Consider the following 16,052-nt stretch of genomic DNA (forward strand, 5'->3'; position numbering starts at 1 on the left):
AAGTTCTTAAAGATAGCTGAGTCAAGGGATATGGAAAGAAGGCAGGAATGGGGTACTGATTATGGATGATCAACCATGATCACATTGAATGGTGGTGCTGACTCGAAGGGCCAAACGGCCTACTCCTGCACCTATTGTCTATTGTGTGTCCAGGACTTGAGCCTCGGGGCCGATTCTCTGGGCGCAGAGCTCGGAAAATGCAATGCAGCAAACTTTTAAGATCATAAATCAGTTTTTCATTATGCATCCCCTCTCGCTGAGATATGGGAACATCTCTTTTTCCCTTATAAGTGGGAGAGGGAACCTGTGGTATGTCGAATTACCAGGGGAACGGATAGTCTTTGGGGTACTGCAAGTCTGTGTCTTTACTGATGCTTTGCTGGGGGGGGGGGCTTTGTCTTGCTGCTGCTTGTGCGAGGGAGCGGGGTGCTGGGGAGGGCTTTGGGTTCTAATGTTTAATTGTCATTCATGCTTTGGGGCACTCGTCTGTTTTCATGGATGTTAGTGAAGAAAAGGAATTTCAGGATGTATATTGTATGGATTTCTCTGGCATTAAATGTACCTATTGAACCTATTGGTGAGGCCTCATCATGAGTATTGTGACCAGTCTTGGACTCCTCATCTGAGAAAAGATGTGCCGGCATTGGGGAGGGTTCAGGGCAGGTTCACAAGGAAGATTCTGGAAACAAAAGGGTAATCATATGATGAACGTTTGATGGCTCTGGGACTGTACTCACTGGAATTTAGATGGATGGGGGGGGTGACCTCATTGAAACCTTCCAAATGTTGAAAGGTCTGCACAGAGTAGATGCGGAAAGGAAGTTTTCCATGATAGGGGAGAGGGCACAATCTTATGACAGAGATGTGGAGACATTTCTTTTGTCAGAGGGTGATGAATTTGTGGAATTTGTCACCACAGGCAGCTGTACTGACCAAGTCACTGGGGTTTTTAAGGCAGTGATTGATAACTTCTTGACTGGACAGGGCATCAAAGGTTACGAGGAATGGGCTGGGGAGCGGGGCTGAGGAGGGAGAGAAAGGATTGACCAGGATTGAGTGGCAGAGCAGACTTGATGGGCCAAATGGCCAAACTCTGTGCCTATGACTTATAGTCTTGTACACATAATCTGTCTTGCATCCTGAGACAACTCCTGATTTTCTTGGAGATGTTATTGAAATTCTGAGATTTATGGATTGGACTGTAGTTCATATTGGCCTCTTACAGTTCTATGTTTTTTTTCTCGTGGTCTCGCCCATTATTTCTTGCTGCAGATTGGCGGGCTGGGGTTTGGGTGATCTGTAGTTTTTGTGTAAGGGAGGGTTTGGGGTGTTCGTGGTTTTTGGGTTTTTGTTTATTTCTTTTCATGCAGGAGGGCATTGATGTCTTCCAACAAATGATTTTCTGTGCTCTATGGCTACGTGGAGAAGACAAATTTCAGAGTTCTATTATGCATATATACCTTGATGATAAAATGAACCTTTGAACATACTGCAGATGATGGAATCCCAGTGTAACACACAAAAACAAGCTGGAGGAATTCAGCAAATCAGTAAGTATCAATGGAAAGGAATAAACAGCTGGTATTTTGGAGTGAAACCCTTTGTCAGTCTAGTCCTGATGAAGGATCTTGGCCAGAAATGTCAACGGTTTATTTCTATTCATAGATGTTGCCTGACTTTCTGAGGTCCTGCATAGTCTCCTAATGGCAAAGAGATTAAAGATGAAGGATCCTGAGGTGAACGGTCCATCATGATTGTGTTGTCTGGGGGAGCAGGGTCGGTCAGACAAATGGCTGACACCTGCTAATAGGTCTCACAGTGGTGGGTGGGTTTAAAGGGATGAATTGTCCCTGAGAGGGAAAAAGCGAGTAAAGTTAGAACTGACAAGTAACCATTGTGCAAAAGAAGACCAGCTGTCAAAAAATAACAAGTAATAGATAGATAGATAGATAACAATATGAAGAATGTAAGTCGACATTTAAGGATGATATAAGGGAGAAAAGTAAAATTTTAGAAATAATAACTGAGAATAGTATGTTTTTTTTAATATATACTTTTTATGTTGCGGGGGGGTTGGGGAGCTTTGAATCGGTTACTACGGGATTCACGTGTGTAATCATGGCGATTGCCATGACCCGTACAATAGAGGGGGGTAATGTTGTGTTTTTTTTCTTTCACAACATTAGTAGGGGGGTATTTTGTTTTTTTCTTTACTTTCTATTTTTCTTCTATTCTTTTGCCTGGATGATTGGTGGGGACACACATAGCAACATGGAGACTTCTAAAAGGATTTCCCAGGATACAATGAAAGTTGAAAGATTAGATATTATTATAGATTGGAGTAACATAATTAAAAATAATGACTAATCTATTGAATTTTTAAAGTTTTAATGTTAATGGGCTTAATGGACCAATAAAAAGAAAAAGAATTTTAACATATATTAAAAAAATGAAAATAGATATAGCTTTCTTACAAGAAACTCATTTAACGGATATAGAACATCAGAAATTAAAAAGAGACTGGGTTGGAAATGTTATTGCAGCTTCATTTAACTCAAAGGCGAGAGGAGTTGCAATTTTGGTTAATAAAAATTTACCAATTAAAATACAAAATGTATTAACTGATTCGGCAGGAAGATATTTAATTATACATTGTCAAATTTTTTCAGAACTATGGACTCTTATGAATATTTATGCACCAAATGAAAATGATGTAAAATTTATACAGGAGGTTTTTTTGAATTTGGCTAACGCACATGATAAAATATTAATAGGTGGAGATTTTAATTTTTGTTTAGATCCAGTTTTAGATAGATCAACAAAGGCTATTACAAAATCAAAAGTAGCAAAATTAACTCTATCATTGATGAAAGATTTAAATTTGATTGATATATGGAGAAGAATCAATCCAAAAGAAAGGGATTATTCATTCTATTCAAATAGACATAAAACATACTCTAGGATAGATTTTTTCCTATTATCAACAAATACTCTCTATCTTGAAAAATGTGGAATATAAAGCAAGAATATTGTCTGATCACTCTCCTTTAATAATGACAATGACAATGATAGATAAAGAGGAATCAATTTATAGATGGAGATTTAATTCAATTCTATTAAAATGTCAAGATTTTTGTGATTTTATGAAAAAGCAGATTCTGTTTTTTTTAGATACAAATTTACATTCAGTTGATGATAAATTTATATTATGGGAAGCAATGAAAGCATATTTGAGAGGCCAGATAATAAGTTATACATCTAAAATTAGGAAGGAATATATGATAGAAATAGATCAATTGGAAAAAGAGATTACAAAATTAGAAAAAGAATCTCAAAGAAATATGACAGAAGAAAAACGAAGACAACTTATTAATAAGAAGTTAAAATATAATACACTCCAGACATATCGAACAGAAAAAGTAATTATGAGAACTAAACAGAGATATTATGAACTAGATGAAAGATCACATAAATTTCTTGCATGGCAGTTAAAAACAGATCAGATTTCCAAAGCAATAAATGCAATTCAAACAAAAGTGAATGAAATTACTTATAAGCCTCTAGTAATTAATGAGGCTTTTAAGAATTTTTATTCTGAGTTGTATAAATCAGAATCAAAGAATGATGATGTTAAGATAGAAGAATTTTTATCACAAATAACTTTTCCAAAATTAAATACAGAAGAACAAAAGGGATTAGATACGCCTTTTACATTGAAGGAAGTTGAGGAAGCTTTGGGATCACTTCAAAGTAATAAATCTCCAGGAGAAGATGGTTTTCCACCTGAATTTTATAAAAAGTTTAAAGATTTATTAATTCCTCCTTTTATGGAGTTAATATATCAAGCGGAAAGAACGCATAAACTTCCAGAATCTTTTTCAACAGCTATTTTAATAGTATTGCCAAAAAAAGATAGAGACCTTTTAAAACCAGCATCATATAGACCTATTTCTTTATTAAATACCGATTATAAAATAATAGCAAAAATCTTATCTAATAGATTATCTAAATGCTTACCAAAATTAGTGCATATGGATCAAACAGGATTTATCAAAAATAGACAATCGGCAGATAATGTAACCCGGTTATTTAGTATAATCCATTTAGCGCAAAAGAGGGAGGAAATGAGTGTGGCGGTTGCTTTAGATGCAGAAAAAGCATTTGATAGATTGGAATGGGATTTTTTATTTAAGGTATTGGAAAAATATGGATTAGGAACATCATTTATAAAACGGATTAAAACCTTAAATACTAATCCCAAAGCTAAAGTAGTGACAAATGGTCAAATTTCAACATCATTTCAGTTAACAAAATCAACTAGGCAAGGTTGCCCATTATCACCTGCTTTGTTTGTGTTGGCAATAGAACCACCAGCTGAATTAATTAGAATGGATCCAGATATTAAGGGTTTCAGAGTTAATCAGGAAGAATACAAGATTAATTTATTTGCTGATGATGTTCTACTTTATTTAACAGATCCACTACATTCACTACGCAAATTATCCTGTAGATTAGAAGAATATGGGAAAATATCGGGTTATAAAATAAATTGGGATAAAAGTGAAATTTTACCTCTTACTAAAGGAGATTATAATCAATGTCGATTAATAACTCAATTTAGATGGCCAGCAAATGGTATAAAATATTTAGGTATAAGAGTTGATAATGACATAAAAAACATAAAAATTAAATTATTTACCACTTTTGAAAAAAATTCAGGAAGATCTTGATAAATGGATGGCATTACCAATAACATTAGTAGGTAGAGTAAATACTATAAAAATGAATATATTCCCTAGACTACAATATTTATTTCAATCATTACCAATACCCCAGAAGTTTTTTCAAGAGTTAAACAAATATGTGAGGAAATTTCTCTGGAAAGGTAAGATGTCAAGAATATCGTTGGAAAAATTGACATGGAAATTTGATCTAGGAGGATTACAACTTCCAAATTTTAAGAATTATTATAAAGCAAATCAACTTAGATTTATTGCATCTTTTTTCGAGAAAGATAAACCAGCATGGGTTAGAATAGAACTAGATAAAATGGGAGAAAACGTACCAGAAGATTTTATATACAAATGGGAATCTAAATGGATATGGGAAAAGAAAGAATCTCCTATATTAAAACATTTGATTGATTTATGGAATAAGATAAATGTTGATGATGAGACAAAAAAATCTTTATTAGCAAAGAGATCTTTAATTCAAAATAGACATTCCTTTCACAATGGACAATCAACTTTTATATAATTGGATTCAAAAAGGGATTAGATATATAGGGAATTGTTTTGAAGGAGGTATATTAATGTCATTTGATCAATTAAAGAATAAATATAAAGTATCAAATAATACTTTATTTTGTTACTTTCAATTAAGGGCTTATTTAAGAGAAAAATTAGGTCAAACAATGTTATTGCCGAAACCTAATGAAATAGAAATTTTAATTCAAAAAGGAAATATTAAAAAAAATTGTATCTTGTATGTATAATTTGATTCAAAAACAGGCAATTAAACAAGGAGTTCATAAGTCAAGACAAAAATGGGAAAGTGATTTGAATATTAAAATTGAAGAAACAAATTGGTCAAGACTATGTCTTGATAGCATGACAAATACAATAAATGTTCGGTTAAGATTAGTGCAGTATAATTTCCTACATCAATTATATATTACACCACAAAAAATAAATAAATTAAATCCAAACTTATCGGATCAGTGTTTCCAATGTAACCAGGAAACTGGTACTTTTTTACATTCTACTTGGTCTTGTTCTAAAATTCAACCTTTTTGGACAAATTTAAGACTTTTACTGGAACAAATTACAGGAATACAATTTCCTCATAATCCAATATTACTCTTATTAGGTGATATTGAAGGGATAAAACCAAAACTCAAACTAAATAAATAGCAGAAAGAATTTATAAAAATTGCACTGGCAGTAGCCAAAAACGCTATTGCAGTTACTTGGAAATCGGATACATATTTAAGTATAGATTCTTGGAAGAAAGAAATTTATGGTTGTATTCCATTAGAAAAAATTACGTATAATTTAAGAGATAAATATGAAACATTTCTGAAAATTTGGAGCCCTTATTTACAAAAGACAGGATTAAATCTATAAATGTTCTGAAGATGAAACAATTGGTTATTTGGGGAAAGAAATAAATATACATATTAAAGTTATTACGAATTGCATGGAGCATGTGGAGATCTTCCAACAACCAGGCAATCTTTCTTTCTTTTTTTCTCTATAGGGCAGTTAGGGGGGAGGGGATAAGGGGAGGGGGGAAGGGTATATATACATTGTTTTTCCATACTTCATTTTGTAACTACTTAAAAATGCAATAAAAAAAAGAATGTAAGTTGCAGAATCCTTGAAACTGAGTTCACGAGCTGTGTTCAGTGATCAGTTTTGTGCTGAGGCAGGTGAAGTCATCCACACTATTTCAGAAACCTGATGACTGAAGGGTAATAACTCTTCCTCAACCTAAGGGGCATTTATCTTCTTCCTGATAGCAGCAAGAGAGAAGGGAGAGTGGGCTGGATGGTGGGTGCCCTAAATGATGGGTGCTGCTTTCTTGTGGCAGTGCTGCTTTTAAATGTGCTCAATGGTGGGGAGGACGTTGCGTGTGACGGACAGGACTGTATACAACACACTTTGTCGGTTTTACATTCATGGGCATTGGTATTTCCTCTCATCATTATTAGAGAAAACAGATCTTCTCTGACTGCCAATTATTGATGAAGTTTCGATCTGCTGTTTGTCGGAGTGTTTCCAATTTCCAACAGACGTTACACAGAAGATAATACAATATGAGCTAATAGAGTGAGAGTGAGAAAGGGTTTTTGCATGAACCAAAATTTACACATGGACTGTTTAATCTCTGGAATGTGTTTGATGCATTGACACAGGTACCTAGATAGGCAAGGCGTAGAAAGATATCAAGTCATGTCAAGTCATTTTTTATTGTCATTTCGACCATAACTGCTGGTACACTACATAGGAAAAATGAGACAATGTTTTTTTCAGGACCATGCTGTTACATGATACAGTACAAAAACTAGACTGAACTACGTAAAATACAACACAGAAAAAAAACTACACTACACTACAGACCTACACAGGACTGCATAAAGTGCACAAAACAGTGCCGGCATTACAATGAATAATAAACAAGACAATAGGACAATAAGGTGTCAGTCCAGGCTCTGGGTATTGAGGAGTCTGATAGCTTGGGGGAAGAAACTGTTACATAGTCTGGTCATGAGAGCCCGAATGCTTTGGTGCCTTTTCCCAGACGGCAGGAGGGAGAAGAGTTTGTATGAGGGGTGTGTGAGATCCTTCATAATGCTGTTACTTTGCAGATGCAGCGTGTACAGTAAATGCCCATAATGGCGGTGAGAGACCCCGATGATCTCAGCTGACCTCACTATCCGCTGCAGGGTCTTGTGTTCCGAGATGGTGCAATTTCCGAACCAGGCAGTGATGCAGCTGCTCAGGGCGCTCTCAATACAACCCCTGTAGAATGTGATGAGAATGGGGGCTGGGAGATGGACTTTCCTCAGCCTTCACAAAAAGTAGAGACGCTGCTGGGCTTTCTTTGCTATGGAGCTGGTGTTGAGGGACCAGGTGAGATTCTCTGTCAGGTGAACACCAAGAAATTTGGTGCTCTTTACGATCTCTACCGAGGAGCCGTTGATGTTCAGCGGGGATTGGTTGCTCTGTGCCCTCCTGAAGTCAACAACCATCTCTTTTGTTTTGTTCACATTAAGAGACAGGTTGTTGACTCTGCACCAGTCCGTTAGCCGCTGCACCTCCTCTCTGTAAGCTGACTCGTTGTTCTTGCTGATGAGACCCACCACGGTTGTGTCATCGGCGAACTTGATGATGTGGCTTGAGCTGTGTGTTGCAGCACAGTCGTGGGTCAGCAGAGTGAACAACAGTGGACTGAGCACACAGCCCTGGGGGGCCCCTGTGCTCAATGTGATGGTGTTGGAGATACTGCTCCCAATCTGGACTGACTGAGGTCTCCCAGTCAGGAAGTCTGGGATCCAGTTGCAGAGGGAGGTGTTCTGGTCCAGTAGGCTCAGTTTTCCAATCAGTTTCTGAGGGATGATTGTGTTGAATGCTGAACTGAAGTCTATGAACAGCATTTGAATGTGTGAGGAGGGTCTCAGCCCAAAATATTGACAGTCCTTCTCTTTAGAGATGCGGCCTGGCTTGCTGTGTTCCACCAGCATTTTGTGTGTGTTGTATGAACGTATGTGTCCTTTTTGTCCAGGTGGATTAGGGCCAGGTGGAGGGTGATGGCAATGATGTCGTCTGTCGAGCGGTTGGGACGGTCCACAAACTGCAGGGGGTTCAGTGAGGGGGGCAGCAGGATCTTGATATGCCTCATGACAAGCCTCTCAAAACACTTCATGATAATGGATGTGAGTGCAACAGGACAGTAGCCATTTAGGCAGGACACTGAACACTTCTTTGGCAAATATTCAGCAATATGCACCTATTGGGCTGGAATGGGCTGCATAGATAGGCAACAGGTTGTCATGCACGTTGTGGGCCCACAGGATAATTTCTTCACTGAACGGAATGCCTACAATTCTTAAGAGAAGTTTGGATACGTACATAGATGAAAGGGGTATGGAGGACAATGGACCATGTGTGGATCGATGGGCCAAGCCCAAATAGTTTTGTGTGTACTCGATGGATCAAAGGGTCAGTTTTTGTGCTGACACTTTCAGACTCTACAACTGTAGTGATATGTTAATCTATTTCCATTGTTTCGCTTGGAAGCACCTACTTAAACACTGGGAACATCTTACCAAAACCATCCATAACAGTTACTATGTTTGTCTTTTTAATGTTTCTCTTATCAACCACCTTCGTTCCATCCAAAAATCCCCATTCCCATTCGGACACATTGGTCCATGGTCCCACCTACTGCCACAATGAGGCCACTCTCAATTTGAGGAGCAGCACACCATATTCAGTTTGGATGGCTTTCAAGCTGAAAGCAATAACATCGATATTTCCAACTTCTGCTAATCCCCCTCCCCATCCCTCTTCCTCAATTCCCCACACTGCCCCCTTAGCTCTTTTCATCCCATCCCCTGCCTATAAACTGCCCCGGCGCCCTCCTAATGTCCTTCCCCATTTCCCATCTTCCATTATAATTTCCTATAAGATCCTTTCTTCTCCAGCCCCTTGGTTTTTCTACTTATCATCTCCCTACTTCTTACATCAACCCCCCTCCCCAACCCACTGGCTTCAATTATTTCCTTCTAATTTGTACTCATTTTACTCCCTGTATTGTTCATTCAGGCTTCTCTCCATCCTTTGCAGTCCTGATGAAGGGATTTGGCCTGAAATGTCGAATGTTTATTCCTGTAGATGATGGCTGACCTGCTGAGTTCCTCCAGAATTTTGTGTGTGTTGTATTGAATTGTTCAGCTCTATCTACAGACGGTACTTGAAATCAAGAACTGTTTGGTATTGCTTATTACTCCAAGGGAGACCATCCAGCCATTGGACTATGCTGGCTCCCAGCAGAGTGGTCCCTGTTGTTCCATTCCCTCTTTATTTTCTTGTACCCCATTGTCTCTCATAAATGCCCATTCACTGCCTCCAAAACGCACTCAGGATAATTTATTAACCAATCATCCCATGCATCCTTAGTGCATCGGAAATGAAACAGAACACGCATGGGATACCCACAGCCACAGGGACAACATGCAAACAGCAGTGCCAGCGACTACCCACCACTGTCTGTAATAAGTCTGTATGCTCATCCCAAGACTGCATGGATTCCTTCTGGGTGGACCAGTTACCTCCCACATTCCAAAGATGTATGGGTTGAGAGGGCAATTAGTCACTTTTGTGTATGTAAGCGCCACAGGTTTGTTACTGTGCTGTATCTCTAAATAATAACATGAATAAAGTTTCCTCTATCAGTAAGACAGTTGTCTTCTATGTAAATTATAGAGCATGGTTTCTCAACCTGGGGTCCATGGACCCCTTGCTTAATGTTAATGGCCCATGGCATAAATTCCAACCCAGCACTAGAGTCATTAGTTTCTTTCAGGCATGCTCATGAGCCTGGGATTAACCAAAGATAAGTGTAGGTGTTTGAAGCAGCAGAGTACCTGTGATTGAAGGCCCTTCGTCTGATCTATGGGATTGAGAGACATGTGGCTGTAGTGTGAAATGTTAATGAGTTCATTCAAGTTCAATTGTCATTCACCCGTGCACTTGAAAACAATCAAATGAAACAGTGTTCCTCTGGGTCCAAGGTGCAAAGCGCACCTGTTGACAGTCTTGCCTGACAGTGTATTGTCTCCTGGCAATGTCCCTACCAAGGTGTAAAACCCCACATTTATCTGAGTTAAACTCCATCTGCGATTTCTTTGTCCAGACCTACTACTGATATATATCGTATTGTATTCTATGCCAGTCTGCTAAACAATCCACAATCCACTAATCTTAGTGTCATCTCCAAACTTAATAACCCACCAATCTGCATTTGTATCCAGGTCATTTACGTACATCACAAACAGCAGAGGTCCCAGCAGAAAACCCTATGAAACATCCCTAATTACAGACCTCCAGCTCAATTAAACCCCTTCAATCACTCATGTGGCAGCAGCCCAATGCAGAGATGTTTGAAAGGTTCAGTTGTTGCTCAGAACAAATTTCAGAATGGGGAAGACGTGATCTAAATATCTTTGACTGTGAAATGTTTGATTATCTGTCAAATTTCATGTCTGTTGTACCTCTTCTATATGAAATTGTGTGTGATAGGGTATTGTCATGTTCTTGTCTGTGTGTTTACATGACTTAGTTCACAGTGAGTTTGTAAAGGCATTTGTAGTTAAGACCACAACACATAGGAGAGTAACTCAGCCATTCAACCCATCGACTATCCCCTGCTATGCCATCATGACTATTTTATTATCCCACTGTATCCCTCTCTTCTGCCTTCTTCCCCTAACCTTTGATGCCCTGACACCAATAACCTATCCTCCTCAACTTTAAATGTACTCAATGATTTGGCATACACAGCCGTTAGTGCCAATGAATTCCACAATTCATTACCACCTGCCAAATCATATTCCTCCTCAGCTCTGTTCTAAATGGAAATAACTCAATTCTGATTCATGCCCTCTGGTCCTAGACTCATCCACATTAAAAACATCCTCCCCACTTCAACTCTATCTCAGGCTTTCAATATTCAACAGGATTCAGTGAGATGTCCCCTCAATCTTCTAAGCTGCAGCGAGGACAGGCCCAGAGCTGTCAAACGATTCTCATGTGTTAACCATTTCACTCCTGGAATCTTTCTTCTCACCCTCCTCTGGGCCCCCACCCCCCCCCCCCCAATGCCAGCACATTTTTCATCAGAGAAGGGGAACAAACGGTTCCCAAACTGCTCCATTGCTACAAATAGTACAAGCACTACCTTAAGCTTTGTGAATGTGTGTTGGTTGGGGAGGGTGTGCAGTTTAAAGAGCAGGGCAGGTTTGTTTTACACAGAATATGGTGAGTGCATTGAGACACACTTTGCAGTTGTTCCCTTAAGTTCTTAGAATAACTTTCCCCTCTGTTCGACCTCTTCTTCTTTTGAGTGGTCAGCATTGTGGTTCTTGTGAGTCGTAAGTGCAGTTTGACAGTTCCTCAATATTCTACAGCAACTGAAAAAAAGGTCAGTAATTCAGGGTCAGGAAGTAAAGTGCAGTGAGTGAGAAGTCCAAAGCACTGAGGAGTGGGTGAAGGACTCTCGGGTTGTCTTTGCAGTTTCCTGTAGTTAGTGTCAGGGTAGGGTACCAATAGCAGATTCATCCTTCACTTTAGTTGTTCATACTCAATGTGACGTCCAAGACCTCTGGCCACAGCCATGGGACACACCTGGTACCACACCGAAGATACTTTAAATTTCCCAATTTCCAAGTGAAGTGAACATTACAGAATTGTCTCCAGCATCGAATGCAGAGGCGGCCGACTCCCAAAATATTTTCAAGAAGGAACAATTTCATAATGCCAAATCATAAATAAAGGGAGTCTGGAAATCTAGAGCAACACATACAAATTCTGGTGGATCCCAGCAAGTCTCGCAGCATCAATGGAAAGGAATAAACAGTTGAGTCATGATGAAATATCTTGGCCCAAAACGTCAACTTCCTTTCATAGATGCTGTCTGACTTGCTGCGTTCCTGTATAATGTCTCACTGCCGAAGGTATTGTGGTTAAGGATCCTGAAGTCGATGGTCAGCCATGGCCATATTGACAGGTGGAGCAGGGCAGGACAACCGAATGCCCCCTATCTGTTAACTGGGCTCAGGGTGGTTGGTGGATGAAGAGGAGGGACTGTTCCTGAGAGGGAAACAGGGTGGTGGAGCTGGGAGGTGTGCAGAGTGATGGTGAGGCTGTGGAATGGTTATAGGAGGGAGGGACTATTCCTGAGACAGGATCAGGGAGGTAGAGCTGGGGTACATGTGAGGTGCGAGGGAGGCTGTGAAATGGACTCTGGTGTCAGGCCAAGCTCATGGGAAGGATAGATCCTTCAATTGTAAGGACACTTGTACACTGCCTGCCTCCCAGCACATAGATTCCTTACGCTAATGGTGCATTTCACATGTAATTAATACATAATTGTATCGGAATCTGAATTGATGTGATTGCAGATGACTTGAGTCTGTGCTTCCAGATTCCCTGCAAAGTTCAAACTAATTACCAAAGTACGTATATATCAGCACGTACTACCCCAAGGTTCCCTTTCATGCAGCGATCCAATGGTTTAATGGTTCAATGGTTGAATTTAATATCAGAGAATGTATTCCACATATAATAGAGGGCTATGGGTAACCCGAGTAATTTCTACGTTAGCGACATGTTCAGGACAACTTTGTGGGCTGAAGAGCCCGTATTGTGCTGCAAGTTTTCTATGTTTCTATCCAACCTGAAATTCTTACTCTTTGCAGACGTCCATGACGCAGAAAGAAAGCCTCCAAGGAATGAAAATCCCAGAATCCCAAAGACCCCCACTGCCCATTCACTCAGAGGCAACAACAAAAGCATCAACCAACCAGTGTGCTAAGCACACACCCCTGAGGTGCACCAGTAGTGAATGTGAGCGAGGAGGATATGTTGTCACAAACCCACGCTGATTGTGGTCTTCTGGTTAGAAAGTCGAGGATCTAATTGCAGAGGGAGGTACAGAGGCCCAGGTTCGACAGCGATTCAATCAGGAGTGTAGAAATGATGGTGTTAAATGCTGAGCTGTAGTCGATGAACAGCATCCTGACTTCGGTGTTTGTATTGTCCAAGTGGTCTAAGGCCGTATGAAGAGCCATTGAGATTGCATCTGCTGTTGACCTATTGTAGTGATAGGCAAATTGCAGTGGGTCCAGTTCCTTGCTGAGGCAGGAGTTCAGTCCAGACGTAACCAACCTCTCAAAGCAGTTCAACCTCCGAGTCAGAGGTCACAGGGTCATCCGGTGCAGTAGGGATCATCACAGCTGTCGTTGTGTTCTCCCTTTCAAAGTGGGCCTAGAAGGTGTTGAGTTCATCTGGTACTGAGGCATCGTGGCCATTCATGCAATTTGGGTTTCGCTTTGTAGGAAGTAATGTCTTGCATACCCTGCCAGAGTTGCCGTGCAACCAATGTCACCTCCAACTTCATTCAAAATTGTCTCTTTGCCCTTAAAATAGCCCTCCGCGAGTCAGAACTGGTTTTGTTGGTACAGATCTTGGTTGCCGGTCCAGAATGTCACAGATGTAGCCTTCAGCAAATGATGTACCTCCTGGTTCATCCACAGCTTTTGATTTGCGTATGTAAAGCGAGTCTTTGTAGGCACCAGCACGCACGCACGCACGCACACACGCACGCACGCACGCACGCACACACGCACACACGCACACACGTTTCAATGAAGTCAGTAACAATGGATACATACTCATCCAGATTCCAAGATGAATCCCTGAATACAGTCCAGTCCACTGATTCAAAGCAGTGCTACAAAGGCTCCTGTGCTTCCCTTGACCGTACCTTCTTGGTCCTCACTACTGGTGCAGCCGTCTTCAGCCTCTGCCTGTACTCAGGGAGTCGTAGTACAGCCAGGTGATCAGACTTCCTGAAGTGAGGGCATGGAATAACACTGTAACCATTCTTGATGGTGGTGTAACAATGGTCCAGTGTGTTGTTTCCTCTGGTATTGCAAGTGATCTGTTGATGATTATTGTTTAGTGTTTTTTTTAGACTGGCCTGGTTAAAATCCCCCAAAACGATGGTGAAGGCATTAGGATGTGCTGTATAATGCATGTTAATCCCATGCCCAGATCATCTAAAGCCTGATTGACAATGGCCTGAGGTGGAATGTATACTGCTAACTAAATGACCCAGGAGAACTCCTGTGGTAACTAAAATGGACGACACTTAACCACTAGATATTCCAGGTCTGGTGAGCAGAATTGGGAGAGCACTGATATATTTGTGCACCAAGAGGAGTTCATCATGAGGCATACTCCTCCACCTCTGCTTTTGAGACACTCTACAGATCTATCCTGACAGTTTATAGTAAACCCATCAATCAGGATCACTGCATCCAGTACGGAAAGGGTTAACCAGGATTCTGTGAAACAAAGGACACACACGATCCTAATGTCCCTCTGATTCAGTACCCTAACTCTGAGATCATCGATTTTATTCACCAGAGACTGCACATTTGCAGCAAGATAGTCGGTACAGGGAGTTTAAGTCCCCATTTCCTTAAACGTACTTGTATTCCTGACCTGCAGCCACATTTCCTGTGTGGAATCCGGCGAGGAATTCATCCACAATCAGTATTGTTTCTGCTGTTTCAAGCAGCAATAGTTCATTTAATAGCAATAAGACATCTTTGTTGACTACACTGACTGTGGAAGCAGTTGTGTTTTTAGCTGTATCAGGCTGAAACAAGAATATTTAATCGTATCCAATGACAGTTCTGCTGCCACACAAGTTGCCTTAAGGCACCCCAGATTGAAAAAAAAAATGATATACAGCATAAAATGAAGCAGTCTGAACACCGACCCCTGTGGAACACCACTAGTCACTGGCAGCCAACCAGAAAAAGATCCTTTTATTCCCACTTACTCCTTTAAGGAAACCATGCTGACTTTGTCCTCTCTTGTCCTGTGTCACCAAGTACTCCATAACTTCATCCTTAACAATTCATTCCATCAACTTCCCCGCCGCTGAGGTCAGGCCAACTGGTTTATAATTTCCTTTCTGCAAGATGGTCTGTATAGGGAGTTTCCTTTCTGCTGCCTTCCTCCTTTCTTAGAGAGTGTAGTGACATTTGCATTTTTCCAGTCCTCTGGCACCATGCCAGTCCAATCATTGATTTGAAAGATCCTTATAAATTCCTCCAGAATCTCGACTGTTACCTCTTTCAGAACCCTAGGGTGCAGTTCATCTGGTCCAGGTGACTAATATACCCTTATGTCTTTAAGCTTTTTGAGCAAGTTCTCCCTTGTAATAGTAACTGCACCCACTTCTTTTCCCTCACACCCTTCAACATTTGGAACACTGTGAGTGTCTTTCACAGTGAAGCCTGATGATTCATCAATCATCTCCTTAGCCCTCATTATTATTTCTCCAGCCTCATTTTCTAGCGGTCCTAAATCTACTCTCATCTCTCTTTTAATTTTTACATATTTGAAAAAGCTTTCACTATCCACCTTGATATTGTTTGCTTGCCTGCTTTCACATTTCATCTTTTCCCTCCTAACTATTCTTTCAGTTGATCTTGGTAGGGTTTTAAAAGCTTCCCCATCTTCTGCCTTCCCACTCATTTTTGTTTAGTTGTATGTCCTCTCTTTTGCTTTTATATGAGCTTTGACTTCCCTTGTCAGCCATGTTTGTACTATTTCTCCATTTGAGTATTTCTTCATTTTTGGAATACATCTATCCTGCTCCTTCCTCATATTTCCAGGAACTCCCACCATTGCGGCTCTGCTGTCATTCCTGCTAGCAAATTCTTTAACTTTACTTTGGCCCACTCCTCTCTC

This window comes from Hypanus sabinus, chromosome 7 (assembly GCF_030144855.1).
Source record: "Hypanus sabinus isolate sHypSab1 chromosome 7, sHypSab1.hap1, whole genome shotgun sequence".
NCBI classification, from domain to species: domain Eukaryota; kingdom Metazoa; phylum Chordata; class Chondrichthyes; order Myliobatiformes; family Dasyatidae; genus Hypanus; species Hypanus sabinus.